Here is a 16,028-nt window from a genome sequence, read left to right on the forward strand (position 1 = left end):
GGACACGGAACAAGAAACTGTCACATGAAAACTCGTTGTGGCAAGTGTGCTGCTGACCACCTAACGAGCACTTGCAGCCTTCCAGAAAAAGAACCTCGCAAATGCGTTAACTGTGGCGAAAGTCACCAAGCCACCAGCCGTAGCTGCACAAAACGTGCGGATTTTAAACGTATCTGGAAGCAAGCTACTGATAAAACACAGAATAGGAAGAAGGTTCCAGAATTTACTGACAAAGAGTTCCCTCCAATGGTTTCTCGCACGATTCCTGTTCTTCCTCCTCTTCCACTTCCTACAGGTCGCCCCCAAACGGCCTCTTCTAGCGAAAAGCCAAAAAAGGAGCAACCGAGCTATAGTAAGGTTGCAGCTATTGGTTTATCACCTACACCAAAACCTTCACCTCATTCCTCTTCTACTGAGGAGCTTTATAGCATGCAAGAACTTGCAACCCTGTTCTTGAACTAGATCGACAGACTAGAAGTTGTCGCAACCAACAGGAACAAGTACAAGTTATGCTACATTTTTATTATAACCATGGATCGGTCATCTCTAAGGCTAATTAATTGGAATGCCTGCTCTCTTAAGAGTAAGCTTATCGAGTTCACTGACTTCCTGGTGACAAACAGCATCGACGTAGCTATCGTTACTGAGACGCATCTTAAACCGAATATTAATATTCGAGTCCCGAATTATCGTCTATTGAGAATGGATCGTGCTGGTTCTGGTGGAGGAGGTGTTGCCTTAGCCATCAGAAATAACATCAGATATCGACTTTTGCCGTGTCTGAAACTCAACATCATCGAAGCTATTGGGGCGGAAATCACAACATCGATTGGGTCTATTATCGTGATTGCGGTCTACTATCCCAAACAGACGTCAATCAGAGATGGCTCAGCGTTGCTTCTTAAAAACGATATCATCAAGCTAACACGAAGGCAGTCGAAATACGTCATCGGCGGGGACATTAATGCTCGACATCAGTCCTGGGGAAACCAAAGGAGGAATCAATATGGAGTGACTCTAAATGATGATCTACAGTGTGGGCGCTACAGGATTCTTAGTCCAGCGACCCCTACTCGCATTTCTCGTTCTGGAGTACATTCCATAATTGATTTCTTCATTACCAACATGGATCGCCACATCGGTGATCCTATTGCCCTTAACGAGTTGAGATCGGATCACTTCCCAGTGATGGTTGAATTGGGAGTGAATGTCGTAGTCAGGAGGCCACAATGTAGACGGGACCATCATCGTGCGAATTGGGTGGAATTCCAGCAGCTTATTGACAACAACATTGATCTCAATCAACCTCTTGAATCTCCCGAAGATATCGAAGCAACAGTCAGCTCTATTCAAACTGCAGTTATTCAGGCTCGCCAAAACCACATCCCAGAAACGATTCAGGTGAGTGACTCTGTTCAAATTGATTCCATTACTAAACATTTGATTAGGCTTCGGAACCTCTATCGAAGGCAGTACCAACGTACTGGTATTCGAGAGAGGAAACGACAGTATAATCAGTTAACCAAGGTTATCCAGGCCAGAATGATTGATCTCCGTAACAAAAAATTCGCAAAAGATATTAGTAAACTTCCGAATAACTCCAAGCCTTTTTGGAGGCTCGCTAAAATTCTCAAGACCAAGTCTAATCCTATTCCTCCTCTTCTTCAACCTGACAATTCAGAACGATTGATAACACCTGCCGAAAAGGCTAATGCAATTGGCAACCATTTCGCTAGTTCACACAATCTTGGCCAGAACATTACAAGTCCATTTGAAGCTTCGGCGAATGATACTGTAAGGGCTATTGACAATATCCATTCTGTACCTCAAGAGAGTGAAATAATCTCGACTGCAGAGGTTATCTCGGTTATACGCTCGTTGAAGAATATGAAGGCCCCCGGCTTCGACAGTATATTTAACATTGAGTTGAAACATCTTAGTAACAACTTATATGAAATTATGACTACTGTCTTCAACAGATGTCTATCACTTGGCTACTTCCCCTCGAGTTGGAAGTTGGCAAAAGTGATCCCGATACTAAAACCCGGAAAAGATCCTTCTTCTTCAAAGAGCTATCGACCAATTAGCCTTCTCCCAGCATTTTCGAAAGTATTCGAAAAAATTATATTAACGCGCATTCTTGCTTTTGCAGATGAGCACAATATATTTTTGGATGAGCAGTTTGGATTCCGAAAAGGTCACTCTACAATTCACCAGCTTCGTAGAGTATACAATATAATCAGACGAAACAAGTCAGTTTCAAAATCATCTGCCATGGCACTTCTTGATGTTGAAAAAGCATTTGATAATGTTTGGCATAATGGTCTCATTTACAAGCTTCAGAACTTTGGTTTTCCTACATACTTGATAAAAATTATAAAAAATTATCTTTCTGATAGAGCGTTCAATGTTTCTATAAACAATATTTCATCAGAGAAATTCATTGTGAATGCAGGTGTTCCTCAAGGATCCATCTTGGGACCAATTCTTTTCAATATCTACACTTCATGCTTGGTTTTAAAGTCTGTGTTAGGGAACATTTTTCGATGAGAACAAAAGTCCCCCTACTTTCATGTATTTGCAATGCCGATTTCCCCAAGGCTGCTTGGTTTTGATGGCTGTGTTAGGGAAACCGTAAATCGGGCCAATCAGAACGATGCAGTTAGGGCGTTTAGATAACGCCTAATATTTTACAGTTATTCAATTGTTTATCTAATGAAAAACAACTTTTTGTTAGTTGCGATAGATGCGTAGAAATATTCCCTATCAAGTGATGCAAACATCTCTCCTATCCAGTAAGAAATGTTCGAGCTATAAGCATTCGAAATCTTTCATTTTTTCCTGCATGTTCTGTGTTTAGGTTTTCATTTTACCCTCCATATATTCCGGTTATACGTAGTCCCACGTCAAAACGGCAAATGGTTTTAAAAGTTATAGTTTCTGCAGCAAATTATTTATTGTGCATTCGTCTACATTCGAATTAAAGGTAAAACCTTGTAAAATTATATAGATTTCAATTTATAATTTTTCTCATTGATTTTTAAAGAGGTAAGCGGCCACAGGAGGTTACTCAGCTGGAGGTGCTGGAACCGGGTTTTGTGCCGCTTAAAGATAATTAACTGCCACATCCGCAGCAACCGGCCTGGGAGGAACCATTCGTGCCCGAGGAATGATATTTGGTCTCACTCCGTAAGCATTGTTGATCTGCTGAACGACAATTCTGCGAGCTTTTTCCAACCGATCGGTGTTATTGTTGCGGAAACAGCCGAGTTGATATAGATAGAGCAACACTCCTACGAAAACTACCGTTAAGCATCTTGCCGGAGACGAGTACAGGTCGGACTCGATTATATGTGATTCGATTATATACAATTTTGGACTCGATTATATACAGCTTGGAAAAAAAAATTTTTCTAGCTTATTTCAAGAAGGAAAGGAAAGCCTTTCAGCGTTAAGGTGATGTTTAAGTGGCTATTACATGTGCAGTGGGGTAAAAATCGGGATTTTTTAAGATATTGCTTGAATTTTCACCAGGAATTGTTTAGATCGATATTGCAGCCAAATAATGAAAGATAGAAGTTGGGCGTCAAAGAACGAATTGTAGAGCGGTTAAAGAACTTCAATTTAATTGTTGCAAAACAATGTAGTTCAATTTAAAATTTTAGGATAAAATTAATAATAACACATTAAAAACTCGCATTTCTCGTTCTGGAGTACATTCCATAATTGATTTCTTCATTACCAACATGGATCGCCACATCGGTGATCCTATTGCCCTTAACGAGTTGAGTTCGGATCACTTCCCAGTGATGGTTGAATTGGGAGTGAATGTCGTAGTCAGGAGGCCACAATGTAGACGGGACCATCATCGTGCGAATTGGGTGGAATTCCAGCAGCTTATTGACAACAACATTGATCTCAATCAGCCTCTTGAATCTCCCGAAGATATCGAAGCAACAGTCAGCTCTATTCAAACTGCAGTTATTCAGGCTCGCCAAAACCACATCCCAGAAACGATTCAGGTGAGTGACTCTGTTCAAATTGATTCCATTACTAAACATTTGATTAGGCTTCGGAACCTCTATCGAAGGCAGTACCAACGTACTGGTATTCGAGAGAGGAAACGACAGTATAATCAGTTAACCAAGGTTATCCAGGCCAGAATGATTGATCTCCGTAACAAAAAATTCGCAAAAGATATTAGTAAACTTCCGGATAACTCCAAGCCTTTTTGGAGGCTCGCTAAAATTCTCAAGACCAAGTCTAATCCTATTCCTCCTCTTCTTCAACCTAACAATTCAGAACGATTGATAACACCTGCCGAAAAGGCTAATGCAATTGGCAACCATTTCGCTAGTTCACACAATCTTGGCCAGAACATTACAAGTCCATTTGAAGCGGACTTTTAGGCTAATGCAATTGGCAACCATTTCCATTTTTTTTAAGATATTGCTTGAATTTTCACCAGGAATTGTTTAGATCGATATTGCAGCCAAATAATGAAAGATAGAAGTTGGGCGTCAAAGAACGAATTGTAGAGCGGTTAAAGAACTTCAATTTAATTGTTGCAAAACAATGTAGTTCAATTTAAAATTTTAGGATAAAATTAATAATAACACATTAAAAATTATTAACTTTGAAGTTTTTCACTTCCAAAATGTTATTAACATCCACTAATTGAGTTGTTCCACTACTAATCCTGTACTAATTTTTCTCATCTTGCAAATGAAATCATCAAAATTGTCTTCCTTAGCGTACTTTTTAATGTAGAGCCAGTTTGAAGCAACAGAGTCCGAAACAAAAAAAAACTATCTCTTCTCTGTTCTATAAACAAAATGTGGTAATATCTAATCGTTACTGAAAATAATCTGCCAGTTCCTCTGGGAATTTAAAATAACATTCAAGTGAAAGAGTTTATTTTAATGTTTTCTATCCATGTAACACTGTGACCAAATACATTTGGTTTTGTGATGTTTCAATCAATCGCAATTAACAGAATAGCTTCTGAAGATTATTCTTCACTATCAGTAGAATATTTCCGTATCCAATATTGGATGCATAAAACCTTGTGCATCCAACGTAACACTCTCGTTTTCGAAGTCCCCCAAATATTCATTCATTCAGAATGAATTCAGATTCAAATTCAAACAAATGATCTCTAAATCAACGATAGTCCTACGTCACCCTTGCGGTTATACCATAGATATAACCCACTTCCTGTTTTTCTTGTTGCTGATGCAGTGACGCTAACTGAAACTAGCACAATGTCGCTAGTACTAGCACAATGTCGCATAGACAAGAATTTTTACATTTTCCGGATTTTTTGCAAAAAGGGACTGCATAATAATTATGAAGAGGGTTGGCGATACAACCGAGCCTTGGGGAATTCCCCTTTCTTGGATTTTCAATGAAGATTTTGTGTTGTTGACTATGGCTCTGAGTTCTATTTTCTAGGAAACTTTTCACATAGAAACCTAGTCTTCCACGGATCACCCAGTCGAAGAGACTCTTCAATACTGGATATCTCCATGCTGATCAAATGCTTTACTTAGATAAAGTGATGCCACATCTGCGTGGTGATCTTTCTCAATAACGTCATGTACAATAGCCTGTAGATCTTCGAGGTTCTGTGCATTTTCCCGCACGAAAAGCGAACTGTCTTGGATCGAGCAGCTTATTAGACTCTAAAAAGGTCTTTAGGCGTCGATTTACTATCCTTTCTAGAACTTTTCCAACACAACTCAAAAGAGTCGAAAATTGTATAGAAGATGTTGGTTTTGACTACGTCTTTCATTTCTGTACCGGGGTGTTAGTTCAAAGTTTCTAAAACGAGAGAGTGACGCTGGACTGCAAGGTTTTGAACGTTAATACCTCTTTACCGGCTGGATGGAGTGGTATAATAATCACTTCATCCAAGAGATAAAATCTCAACGAATTATATGATTGTCACTTATCGGTTCAAAAGCTTAAAAATTGCTTTGAAAGCAAGCTATTGAAATCATAACAATCTTGCTCATTGATGATGATTGGTGATCGCAATGTGTTCCCGAACACGGTCACAAAATATAGGCACATGAAGAAACCGTGATTTGTTTTGCTCGCTTGCATGAGTGTTTGGGCATTGAGCTTCGTATTACGGAATGGAGGAGTAGGCATGACAATATGGGGTTGCAGTAGAAATGAACACACTTTTAAAATCAAAATTATGAATGAGAATTAATTTTCCCAAACCAAATTAGTACTCTATGTAAATGAAAATCACTTTTGCTTGCAAGTAGTGAAAAAATATCATGCAAAAATTGTGTCTCTAGATAATTTTATATTATAATGTTATGTTCTGGTGAGAATATCTGAAAAATCTGAAAATCGTTTAAATTAGGGTCATAACGACGTACGTCTAATAGGTAAATAACACCAAGAAAAAAATTTCATACAAATTTTAGCAATTTAAAACTGCTTTAAGGGCGACTGATAGAGAATAGCTGGTCTCATACAAACTAATGTCGTATCCAGATGACACCATTCCACCGTCAACGCGAAAAGCAGACATACGCAAGGCGTGAGTACTTTCACTCGCATCGGTTTCTGTTCTGCTTTCGCATGGAACAGTCATGAAAAATTGTTTGCGTATGAATGCGTCCGAGCGAAGTAATATTCGCACCCATTTACGCATTCGGCTTGGTGTTCCCGTGATGTAATCCAATAGCATCAGTTTGGCTTGGTGTTCCCGTGATGTAATCCAATAGCATCAGTTTGGCTTGGTGTTCCCGTGATGTAATCCAATAGCATTTGGATCCAAAAATGGTCCAGTCGGTAATTTTTCCGATCATAGAGAACAAACTCATTGCACCACTGATACGCTCAAAATATTTCAAAAATCCAAATATTTGTCGAGTTGTTATCCAATCAATTTTAGATCGGAACCAATGACGGAGAGGTCGAGAGAGAACGCGGTTTTGGTCATAGAATACGTCAACGGCGATCGCTTCATAAGTTTTCCAACCAGTGCTTTAAACAATCTTTGGTTTTTAAATTACAACATACGAATCAACAAATTAGAAGAATAAAAAAATTGATTGTTCTATTGTACATACCTTTCAATTCATCGACAACAGACATGCTTCTGATACTGGAAATACGTTGTCTAGCAATGGCTAGACAACGTATTTCCAGTATCAGAATTCTTTTGTTTTGAGCCTGTTTGTTGTGAAGGAACGTCATTTCGAATGGTTGAATTTTGTGCGATATCGTCTAAAGATTTCTGGATGCAATCACCTGAAAATATACATGAGGGTAAAAAAGTATTTAATGAAAGTCATAGCCGGAAAATTACTTCATTTAATTAAAAAAAGTTAAGATAATTTAATCACAGTTGTTATCAATAACCTATTACAATGCAAATTGATTGGACAAAACACTTCAGTTTGTTTGTACTCATACATTTAGTTTACACACCGTCGGTTTCGTACAGAATCATACACGTTTCGTTTTACTTCTACAACTTTTTCGGACACGTTGCAGAGTTATGCTCACACAAACTGCGTCGTCAATCTAAGGACACACGGGAACTTCCGATCGGACACAATTTTTTCTTCACGCGAATTCTCGGGAAACAAAAACACACTTTTAGGTATAGTCTTTTTCTCTACACAAGCCAAAGGATAACTTCAAAAACACACAGCCCTCGGTTGAGTGCAATTTACGGCTGGAATTTTGCAATCGGCTGACTGCACACAAAAATTTTGAAGGTAGCAACGGAAGCGGGATCGGTTGAGCCAACACGATGTAATCACCTAAGACAAGACGTGACAACTGGCTTCTTACTCTTCTTCCTGCATTTTCTTCGACCAAGTGCTAGATAACAGGGAAGCGAGATGTGAAGGTTGCCAAATGTTATAAAATTTCGGAAGATTATTTTCCCATGAAAAACATGTGTTCTTCGTATCATGTATTTTCTGAGTTGCATAATTTTTTTTGTATTAATCTTCCGACCGAATATCACATATTTTAAACAATAAGTATTTTCCTGTTATTTTGGTATCCAAAAAATAAAATGTGAAGAGATAAAGAAAACTAGAAAACGTAGATTTGATAGTAGGTGTATGATATGTTGACATATATGAATTAAATTCAAAGTTCATTTTATTTATCAAGAGATTACGGGCCTTACCGTTTACACTTCAAGATGAAAACGGAATGGACGACACGCCATGAAATTTCGTTTTACGAGTTAGAGAAAATGATGGGTTTTCAGGTAGAATGAACACTCTTCAAATAGAAATTATGAATGAAAATTAACTTCTCCGTATCATATTAGTGTTGATTGTGAATGGAAAACTTTGCTTTCTTCATTTGGTAAAATAATCTCGTACAAAAATTGTATCTGAAGATAATTTTATATTATAATGAGTAGTTTTAGTGAGAATATCGCAAAGTGTGTAGAAAACAGGTCAAGTTAGGGTAAGAAAGACGTTCTTCAAGTAAATAAATAACGCCAAGTAAAAATTTTCATTCAGGTTTTAACAATTTAAAAGTGCCTTCGGGCCGAGTAGTAAGACTTGTTAAAAGCTTATTTCGTTTCCAGATATCGATACCGTATCTCTGTCATCGCGGATAAACTTCAATTCGTTTTTACCGTGGAGTGTATACGGAAATAAGGCCTTATAATTTAACTTTGATATCGTTCAAATACTAACAGTACTGAAATATTGATAAAATCATACATTCCCAAATAATAACATAGCGTTTATTCAGGTTTTTTTTTCTGTAGGTATGTATGGTTTATTCAAGTTCCAATATGATTTTAAATACTTTTCTGCTGCGTTGGTTTTTATTTGTTATTAGATTATAATTATATTGCTAACTGCTTTACGGTTGGAAAATAATTGAATGCTCTTCTCTGTTAGGTCGCTGCTATTATGCTATGCTAGATGGCAAAATAATCCCGAAAAGATGTAGGGTGGAAATTCCGATGCAATGTTTCCTTCTCTTCGGGAACACCGGACGTAATAGAAACGAAAATATACAAAAAAAATCCATTATAGAAATTATCGCTAAATTGAAATGTGAATGCAACAATTATTCAATTTTGAATATATTTGGCAACATATTTATCTTTGTTAATTATTTTACTCATTAGCCAATCAGAAGGCGAGTTGCAAGTGGTCCGAGTTTGACAGAAGTGGTGGTCCGGAATCGGCCCCCTATTTTCATGTCTCGTCTCAGGCTTCGTTTATTGCGATAGTTGCACCGTATTCGTTCGATTAATAATTGATTTCTGTATCGGGGATCACTAGTCACCAATATATACACAGTAGAATATAAATTGAAGCATTGTTTGTTTACAATGACATAAAGCTGCAAGGTCATCACCTGGTCTTATAGAAGGAGGAAGGAGAATAGAAGGAGTTACAGAGTATTGCTGTATGAATTTTCAAACGCGTTTTTCTCAAAACCATGTTTTTCAATTGGTGGTATCAATATATCAGGATCTACTCGACCGATTTGGCTGATATTTTTTATCAGCATTTAAAAATTAATTATCTAAAGCGTTACATGCCGTTTTGACGTAGAACTACGTCTTTCATTAAGGGTGCCAAATCAGAAAACAGGTCACGTTTTTATGAAATAAAGTTAATGTTAATAACTATTTTTGCCGCGAACAGATTTTGGCGATTTACATACTAAACGAATCGGAAATTCCCTAAGATTTGTTTAATATGCTATACATTGGAATCTCCTGGTTCGTAAATGGTTAAAATTCAAGAAAACTTTAAGCGTTTTCATTTTTCCTTACATTTGTTCTGTCCATTTGCGTGCTTTCCAGAACAGAGCTGTCAATAACGAGCATTGAAGGGGAAATCGTAGGATTTAAAGTCTCCGCGAACAGAGGAAAAGAAGAAGATTGAAGGGGAACACTTGCCTAGAGTATAAACAGTGGATCTCGCTGAGGTTTATCATTCCACTCCGACCGTCGACAGAGACGGACGTGTTTGGAGCTCCATTCATTACCTGATTTTTAAAAGGCTATTTATTTCTCTTTTCAGATTGTCTACCTGCGATTCATCAACTACCTGTCTGCCCTTGAGGACTACAACAATGGGGAAAACCCGGTCAACCGACCCAGGCATACCACATGGCACCAACAAACGACATCGATCGGACACCGGCAAGGAGCCAATATTAGAAAGAAACCGCTATGCTTTATTGGATGGCCATACCGAGGAGGAACCAACTACCGAGAAAGTAAATGTAGAGAAAAAGGTGAAAGTACCACCTTATTTTACAACATCGAGAGATATAGGAACTTTGAGGTCTGAACTGCTGGCGCTGAAATTGCAGCCAGTTTTTAAAATATGCAGCATCGGGATTAAAATCACTAGTCCCAACCTGGAGCAATATAAAATAATTGGATCATACCTGAAATCAAAAAATCATGAGTTTTACACTCACGATACGCCGTCTGAAAAACCATTTAAGGTGGTGTTGCGAGGTCTTCCTGCTATACAATATTCAGCCGTTAGCTGTATATCGGATAGTCATGCCTAGTCAGGCATAAAACGCCAGACAATGGGTATTCCAATGTTTTGTACCTGATCCACTTCAAGAAAGGATCAGCCAACATAACTCGCATAAGAGAAATCAGTGAGATCTTCAACATCTCGGTACAATGGGACCGATACAAACCTCAACATCGGGATGTAACGCAATGTTCAAATTGCCTTGGTTTCGGACACGGAACAAGAAACTGTCACATGAAAACTCGTTGTGGCAAGTGTGCTGCTGACCACCTAACAAGCACTTGCAGCCTTCCAGAAAAAGAACCTCGCAAATGCGTTAACTGTGGCGAAAGTCACCAAGCCACCAGCCGTAGCTGCACAAAACGTGCGGATTTTAAACGTATCTGGAAGCAAGCTACTGATAAAACACAGAATAGGAAGAAGGTTCCAGAATTTACTGACAAAGAGTTCCCTTCAATGGTTTCTCGCACGATTCCTGTTCTTCCTCCTCTTCCACTTCCTACAGGTCGCCCCCAAACGGCCTCTTCTAGCGAAAAGCCAAAAAAGGAGCAACCGAGCTATAGTAAGGTTGCAGCTATTGGTTTATCACCTACACCAAAACCTTCACCTCATTCCTCTTCTACTGAGGAGCTTTATAGCATGCAAGAACTTGCAACCCTGTTCTTGAACTAGATCGACAGACTAGAAGTTGTCGCAACCAACAGGAACAAGTACAAGTTATGCTACATTTTTATTATAACCATGGATCGGTCATCTCTAAGGCTAATTAATTGGAATGCCTGCTCTCTTAAGAGTAAGCTTATCGAGTTCACTGACTTCCTGGTGACAAACAGCATCGACGTAGCTATCGTTACTGAGACGCATCTTAAACCGAATATTAATATTCGAGTCCCGAATTATCGTCTATTGAGAATGGATCGTGCTGGTTCTGGTGGAGGAGGTGTTGCCTTAGCCATCAGAAATAACATCAGATATCGACTTTTGCCGTGTCTGAAACTCAACATCATCGAAGCTATTGGGGCGGAAATCACAACATCGATTGGGTCTATTATCGTGATTGCGGTCTACTATCCCAAACAGACGTCAATCAGAGATGGCTCAGCGTTGCTTCTTAAAAACGATATCATCAAGCTAACACGAAGGCAGTCGAAATACGTCATCGGCGGGGACATTAATGCTCGACATCAGTCCTGGGGAAACCAAAGGAGGAATCAATATGGAGTGACTCTAAATGATGATCTACAGTGTGGGCGCTACAGGATTCTTAGTCCAGCGACCCCCACTCGCATTTCTCGTTCTGGAGTACATTCCATAATTGATTTCTTCATTACCAACATGGATCGCCACATCGGTGATCCTATTGCCCTTAACGAGTTGAGTTCGGATCACTTCCCAGTGATGGTTGAATTGGGAGTGAATGTCGTAGTCAGGAGGCCACAATGTAGACGGGACCATCATCGTGCGAATTGGGTGGAATTCCAGCAGCTTATTGACAACAACATTGATCTCAATCAGCCTCTTGAATCTCCCGAAGATATCGAAGCAACAGTCAGCTCTATTCAAACTGCAGTTATTCAGGCTCGCCAAAACCACATCCCAGAAACGATTCAGGTGAGTGACTCTGTTCAAATTGATTCCATTACTAAACATTTGATTAGGCTTCGGAACCTCTATCGAAGGCAGTACCAACGTACTGGTATTCGAGAGAGGAAACGACAGTATAATCAGTTAACCAAGGTTATCCAGGCCAGAATGATTGATCTCCGTAACAAAAAATTCGCAAAAGATATTAGTAAACTTCCGAATAACTCCAAGCCTTTTTGGAGGCTCGCTAAAATTCTCAAGACCAAGTCTAATCCTATTCCTCCTCTTCTTCAACCTGACAATTCAGAACGATTGATAACACCTGCCGAAAAGGCTAATGCAATTGGCAACCATTTCGCTAGTTCACACAATCTTGGCCAGAACATTACAAGTCCATTTGAAGCTTCGGCGAATGATACTGTAAGGGCTATTGACAATATCCATTCTGTACCTCAAGAGAGTGAAATCATCTCGACTGCAGAGGTTATCTCGGTTATACGCTCGTTGAAGAATATGAAGGCCCCCGGCTTCGACAGTATATTTAACATTGAGTTGAAACATCTTAGTAACAACTTATATGAAATTATGACTTCTGTCTTCAACAGATGTCTATACTACTTCCTACTACTTCCCCTCGAGTTGGAAGTTGGCAAAAGTGATCCCGATACTAAAACCCGGAAAAGATCCTTCTTCTTCAAAGAGCTATCGACCAATTAGCCTTCTCCCAGCATTTTCGAAAGTATTCGAAAAAATTATATTAACGCGCATTCTTGCTTTTGCAGATGAGCACAATATATTTTTGGATGAGCAGTTTGGATTCCGAAAAGGTCACTCTACAATTCAGACGAAACAAGTCAGTTTCAAAATCATCTGCCATGGCACTTCTTGATGTTGAAAAAGCATTTGATAATGTTTGGCATAATGGTCTCATTTACAAGCTTCAGAACTTTGGTTTTCCTACATACTTGATAAAAATTATAAAAAAATATCTTTCTGATAGAGCGTTCAATGTTTCTATAAACAATATTTCATCAGAGAAATTCATTGTGAATGCAGGTGTTCCTCAAGGATCCATCTTGGGACCAATTCTTTTCAATATCTACACTTCATGCTTGGTTTTAAAGTCTGTGTTAGGGAACATTTTTCGATGAGAACAAAAGTCCCCCTACTTTCATGTATTTGCAATGCCGATTTCCCCAAGGCTGCTTGGTTTTGATGGCTGTGTTAGGGAAACCGTAAATCGGGCCAATCAGAACGATGCAGTTAGGGCGTTTAGATAACGCCTAATATTTTACAGTTATTCAATTGTTTATCTAATGAAAAACAACATTTTGTTAGTTGCGATAGATGCGTAGAAATATTCCCTATCAAGTGATGCAAACATCTCTCCTATCCAGTAAGAAATGTTCGAGCTATAAGCATTCGAAATCTTTCATTTTTTCCTGCATGTTCTGTGTTTAGGTTTTCATTTTACCCTCCATATATTCCGGTTATACGTAGTCCCACGTCAAAACGGCAAATGGTTTTAAAAGTTATAGTTTCTGCAGCAAATTATTTATTGTGCATTCGTCTACATTCGAATTAAAGGTAAAACCTTGTAAAATTATATAGATTTCAATTTATAATTTTTCTCATTGATTTTTAAAGAGGTAAGCGGCCACAGGAGGTTACTCAGCTGGAGGTGCTGGAACCGGATTTGTGCCGCTTAAAGATAATTAACTGCCACATCCGCAGCAACCGGCCTGGGAGGAACCATTCGTGCCCGAGGAATGATATTTGGTCTCACTCCGTAAGCATTGTTGATCTGCTGAACGACAATTCTGCGAGCTTTTTCCAACCGATCGGTGTTATTGTTGCGGAAACAGCCGAGTTGATATAGATAGAGCAACACTCCTACGAAAACTACCGTTAAGCATCTTGCCGGAGACGAGTATAGATATACAGGTCGGACTCGATTATATGTGATTCGATTATATACAATTTTGGACTCGATTATATACAGCTTGGAAAAAAAAAATTTTCTAGCTTATTTCAAGAATGAAAGGAGAGCCTTTCAGCGTTAAGGTGATGTTTAAGTGGCTATTACATATGCAGTGGGGTAAAAATCGGGATTTTTTAAGATATTGCTTGAATTTTCACCAGGAATTGTTTAGATCGATATTGCAGCCAAATAATGAAAGATTCCAAATAATGAAAGAAAGTTGGGCGTCAAAGAACGAATTGTAGAGCGGTTAAAGAACTTCAATTTAATTGTTGCAAAACAATGTAGTTCAATTTAAAATTTTAGGATAAAATTAATAATAACACATTAAAAATTATTAACTTTGAAGTTTTTCACTTCCAAAATGTTATTAACATCCACTAATTGAGTTGTTCCACTACTAATCCTGTACTATTTTTTCTCATCTTGCAAATGAAATCATCAAAATTGTCTTCCTTAGCGTACTTTTTAATGTAGAGCCAGTTTGAAGCAACAGAGTCCGAAACAAAAAAAAACTATCTCTTCTCTGTTCTATAAACAAAATGTGGTAATATCTAATCGTTACTGAAAATAATCTGCCAGTTCCTCTGGGAATTTAAAATAACATTCAAGTGAAAGAGTTTATTTTAATGTTTTCTATCCATGTAACACTGTGACCAAATACATTTGGTTTTGTGATTTTTCAATCAATCGCAATTAACAGAATAGCTTCTGAAGATTATTCTTCCCTATCAGTAGAATATTTCCGTATCCAATATTGGATGCATAAAACCTTGTGTATCCAACGTAACACTCTCGTTTTCGAAGTCCCCCAAATATTCATTCATTCAGAATGAATTCAGATTCAAATTCAAACAAATGATCTCTAAATCAACGATAATCCTACGTCACCCTTGCGGTTATACCATAGATATAACCCACTTCCTGTTTTTCTTGTTGCTGATGCAGTGACGCTAACTGAAACTAGCACAATGTCGCTAGTACTAGCACAATGTCGCATAGACAAGAATTTTTACATTTTCCGGATTTTTTGCAAAAAGGGACTGCATAATAATTATGAAGAGGGTTGGCGATACAACCGAGCCTTGGGGAATTCCCCTTTCTTGGATTTTCAATGAAGATTTTGTGTTGTTGACTATGGCTCTGAGTTCTATTTTCTAGGAAACTTTTCACATAGAAACCTAGTCTTCCACGGATCACCCAGTCGAAGAGACTCTTCAATACTGGATATCTCCATGCTGATCAAATGCTTTACTTAGATAAAGTGATGCCACATCTGCGTGGTGATCTTTCTCAATAACGTCATGTACAATAGCCTGTAGATCTTCGAGGTGATCTTCTGTGCATTTTCCCGCACGAAAAGCGAACTGTCTTGGATCGAGCAGCTTATTAGACTCTAAAAAGGTCTTTAGGCGTCGATTTACTATCCTTTCTAGAACTTTTCCAACACAACTCAAAAGAGTCGAAAATTGTATAGAAGATGTTGGTTTTGACTACGTCTTTCATTTCTGTACCGGGGTGTTAGTTCAAAGTTTCTAAAACGAGAGAGTGACGCTGGACTGCAAGGTTTTGAACGTTAATACCTCTTTACCGGCTGGATGGAGTGGTATAATAATCACTTCATCCAAGAGATAAAATGTCAACGAATTATATGATTGTCACTTATCGGTTCAAAAGCTTAAAAATTGCTTTGAAAGCAAGCTATTGAAATCATAACAATCTTGCTCATTGATGATGATTGGTGATCGCAATGTGTTCCCGAACACGGTCACAAAATATAGGCACATGAAGAAACCGTGATTTGTTTTGCTCGCTTGCATGAGCTTCGTATTACGGAATGGAGGAGTAGGCATGACAATATGGGGTTGCAGTAGAAATGAACACACTTTTAAAATCAAAATTATGAATGAGAATTAATTTTCCCAAACCAAATTAGTACTCTA

The 16,028-nt window shown here is 38.4% G+C and overlaps 1 protein-coding gene across 2 annotated transcripts in view; it reads right to left on the reverse strand.

Annotated features, from left to right (window-relative positions):
- The window catches only part of LOC129782124 (uncharacterized), a 205,134-nt gene that overhangs the window by 140,928 nt on the left and 48,178 nt on the right, over positions 1 to 16,028 (reverse strand). The gene's annotated exons all lie outside the window — the stretch shown is intronic.

Source organism: Toxorhynchites rutilus, unplaced genomic scaffold (assembly GCF_029784135.1).
Source record: "Toxorhynchites rutilus septentrionalis strain SRP unplaced genomic scaffold, ASM2978413v1 HiC_scaffold_4, whole genome shotgun sequence".
NCBI lineage: Eukaryota > Metazoa > Arthropoda > Insecta > Diptera > Culicidae > Toxorhynchites > Toxorhynchites rutilus.